Source organism: Arachis ipaensis, chromosome B04 (assembly GCF_000816755.2).
Source record: "Arachis ipaensis cultivar K30076 chromosome B04, Araip1.1, whole genome shotgun sequence".
Taxonomy (NCBI): domain Eukaryota; kingdom Viridiplantae; phylum Streptophyta; class Magnoliopsida; order Fabales; family Fabaceae; genus Arachis; species Arachis ipaensis.
This window is the reverse complement of record NC_029788.2, coordinates 47,442,191-47,446,480: the sequence shown is the minus strand read 5'-3', so window position 1 is coordinate 47,446,480 and position 4,290 is coordinate 47,442,191. Positions and strand designations below refer to the sequence as shown.

General features: G+C 34.1%; 1 pseudogene; it reads right to left on the bottom strand.

The window, feature by feature from the left end:
- LOC107636445 lies at positions 2,796-4,143 on the bottom strand (annotated as a pseudogene).

The window sequence follows — 4,290 nt, the reverse complement described above, 5'->3', positions numbered from 1 at the left end:
GGGTAGATTTTCATGCTTCCTTTGATTTAATCAATCATAGATGAATTAATGCAATTTCATGAGGTTTTATGCTATAATTGTCACATATTATGAAAGAATGAATATCTCATGATTTTGAGCATAGCTTTGATGTGTTTGATTGATTAATGATAGGTGAAGAAAGCTTGGAGAAAGGTTGAAGCAAGAAGGAATGGCTAGGAGGAAGAGAGGACAAAAAGTTTGAGCAAAAGTTTGCCTCAAACTTTAGCTCAAACTTTTGGAATAAGTGAAAACGAACCAGGGAGCAAAAAGCTTGACCAAAAGTTTGCCTCAAACTTTTGTGCAAACTTTTGGGCAAAAAGCTTGAGCAAAAGTTTGCCTCAAACTTTTTGGCAAACTTTTGGCATCACAAATCAACACCCTCACTACAAGAAAAACACCCATTCAGGTACATTTGAAAAGTGTAGCCAAAAGTGAAAAAAAATGATGCCTTAGGCTATGGCTACGTTTTTTGGGCTACGGCTACGCTTTTTGGGATGATTCCTATTCGGCCGTTGCCTATTCTCAAAGGCTACGCTTTTCTGCACCAAGGACTACGCTTTTAGCATTTGGGAATAGGGTACGCTTTTCAAGTGATGCTGTCCAGGACCAAAGGCTACGCTTTTCAGCTTCCATTTTTACTAGAATAGGCTACGCTTTTCAGTGCTACTACATCACTTGTAAAGCGTAGCCACATTGTATACCTTGGCTACCGTTTATAAGTGTAGCCTTAGGTCCTACTTTTTTTTTTTTTGTATACCATAGCTACTGTATATAAGTGTAGCCTTAGGTCTCTTATTTTTTTTTATTTTCTATATATATATATTAATAATTTTTTTCTAAAACCTAATATTTAATAATATAATTATATATATAATCCTATATTTTTAATTAAATTAGTGAAATATTATAAAATAAAAATAAATACATAATAATACTATGTAATATTCTTTAAATAATAAAAATTATCCTTAAACAAGATTTAGATTTCCATAATAAATTAGTAGCCATAAAATCTTCTATTTGAAAATAATACAAATTATTTCTCTAAAAATAAATTAGCTCAAGAAAGTATCCTGAAACGACTAAAACGGATCATCAAGGCCACATTTAGTATGTAATTTCTCATTGTGTAACTGAATGCCTTCCTTTATTTAAACCTAGGAATTCTAATGATGCGCCATCTTCCAATCTAATTGGTTATTACAACAGTTGACAAATTGCAATGAGCCACGAAAATACTGCAGCATATATAATCCACATGCAACAAAAATAATTAACATGAAATCAGTAAACTACTCTAGACAAATGAATAATAGTCCCCATTAGTACTGGATTTTTGTTTATTAGAACATTACCATTTACCACTATAAAGTAAACTGTGCTGATTAAGAAAGCAACAATCATTCACATACAAATCCAAGAATCAAGCAGCTGACTGGTTAATAAATACATTATGTAGCCTAACTTATTTGAGAATAAGCATACTCAATGGAAAGGTTTCTGCCATTTAATCACCAAATACAGCTAAAATCAATATCTAACTATTCTAACCCTTACCTCTTTGTTGATCAAATACACAAGACTTGTCCCTGTTTTTCTCTTGAGCCCAAACCTTAACCGTTCCAAGAACCAGAATTTTGGTTACATTTCATAAGGCCATTCGACCAAATTAAACACGGAGGAGAGAAAATCACTCATCTCTCTTTGCTTGTGGTGGTAGTTGTGTTAACAGAAATTGAATAAACTGAAAAAAATAGAGCAAGAGAATTATTAGAATTTTGAATTAGAGGAGAAAAGAAAGAAGATGAAGTCGCTGTCCTCACCTAGCAAAGAAACTTGAAGAACAGTTGGGTGAGTGGAATGCAGCTCCCTCTTAAGCTTCAGTCAGCTCCCTCCTTGGCCATCATTCTCTTTCTCTTGGTGCTATGGTTGATGAAGAGCCAAAAACTTGAAGAACGCTCATGTTTTTGCTCCCTGGTGCTTTGGCTATTCCTCTGTTCCTTGCCCTCTCTCTACTGTCTGTGAATTCATGAGGGAGACAGATAGAGACAGACAGAGAATGGCCCTCCATTCCTCCTCTGATTTCTAAACGTGAAACCCTGTTGACCCTGCCATTCAATATTCACTCTTCCTCAAAGCTTTCTGCTTTCTCACGCTGAAATTGCACACAAGCCGTTTATTATTTATAATAATAATGATGGAACCCCATTTGGATAAATAATCTGGGAAATTAGGGCAATCACTTGATAAACTTTGACTTCACTAGTTCACTAGTTCACCATCTACAGCCACATTTAGATCCTTATGCAACTCGCCTGATTAGTACGACCATTGCTACACTTATGAACAATACTTATCTTCAAGAAATGGAAAAGAGCTGCAATAAGGGATTGAACCGACCACTTACAATTTAGAAACATGCAAGATTACAGCTCTTGAATCAAATTCCTTCCTATCAAGTTCTACAGTGATCAGAATTTGAAACTAATCGACACTAACTTCTGAAACTAAAATAACTGTTATAACATATGCTAGTCTAATAGATATAGTGCAGCAAATTGTCAAAATCTGAAACAAACTAACTTCTGATTTCTAACTAACCTGACAGTTACAACAAATCAACCAACTCACAAATTATCCAACCCAAAGCAAACTGAAAGTACCTCCTGATTGTCACCCTTAAGATCTGAATGTGGCTCAGCAACACTACAAGCAATTCCTCTCTTCCCTCTTTATTCCCTCTATGAGCGACTTGTTGAGTCCCTAATAAACAAGAAGACAATCAGAAACTATTCAGATTGGAGTCCACTACTTAGGCCTTTAGAACCCCATCCTCCAACCCTTGTATCAATGGCATCTTGGAGTCCCATTTCCCTCAGTGTTATATCAGCTTGTTCCTTCTTCTCAGAAGTGGACATGGAATCTGGAAACTGGAGCTGAGCTGAGTAGTATAAAGTTTCCCCAGCGGTCAAAGTTGACAGCATAGCATCATCTTGTGTTACATATCCCTGAAAGAAAAATAATATTTATTAAGAATGCATACAAATATATAAACTAGTAAATTGCCAAAAATTGATTTCTTAAATTTCTTGTATGGCGGACAAAAATAACTCTGAAATATAAAAACAACAGATAAACACTTGAAAGATTTAAAAAAAAGTGATAAAATTAAAGTAACTAATTTTTTTTCAATGATTAATTATAAGTGTTGATTTCTTAAATGGAACGGTCTTGTCTATATATAGTAATTTTGTTGTTGAAATTAAAAAGGTTTAAAAACTAATTTCTCATAAATTAAACAACAATTTGTTAACTTTCTCGATAGCTATTGTTTCTCTAACAATTTGAACTCTTAACTAGTTATAATTTTATATATGGGAAGGGAAAATTGTAGTTTGGTTGAGATGCTAATAATTTGTTACTGAAGTTCCATAAGCCAGTGCTTGTTTGTGGCCATTGATTAAAATTTTACCCGTCTGTTTGACGCTAGAGCTTAATCTCCCTAGAACAGATAAAAGAAAGTTATTATGCACAGCAGCAGATGATCCTAATATATTTCCTAATCAATAATACAAAAATAATGTTCGTAGTTATTAAAATTAGCTACTAATATATTTGTGTATAAATACATATGTGTAGTTTAATTTATTTTCAATGTGTATTTGTATTTCAACATATATTTTATATGATCGTTAATAATAAAATAATAACCTGATAAGGCATCAAGAAGTGTGGATTTGCCACAGCCAGAAGGACCCATTATGGCCAAAAGGTTCCCCGGTTGAGCATAACCAGTGAGACCCTACAGAATTGGTTTCCTTTTGTTTCCATCTGCAACAGTAACCCACAAATTCTGCCATGTCACTGTTACGTCTTCCTTTTCTTCTCCCTCTCCCATTGCTACTCTACTACTACTCTAGTTGTAGGGATATAAATATATGAAAGAGCATGGGCTTATATAACGTACGTACTAGATGCCATGCATGAAGGAACTTTAAATGTTGGATCGGAGTTTGATAGATGTGGAAGCAGTTAATGCTCGCTGGGACAAAGAGTTATAGCTAGGTTGAACATGCATGCATGCATATGCACTGGAACTCTCCACTTCCACCGCTGCAAACTAATTTATGACCAACCAAACACTGTCTCCTTTACACCATGTTTTATTTTAACAAGCAAAAGTCAAACCCAAGTACAAAAAAAAAAAGTTTTTTTTATCTTATTCTTTTAAAATATGTTTCAAATTTTTATCATTTATACCAACTTTCT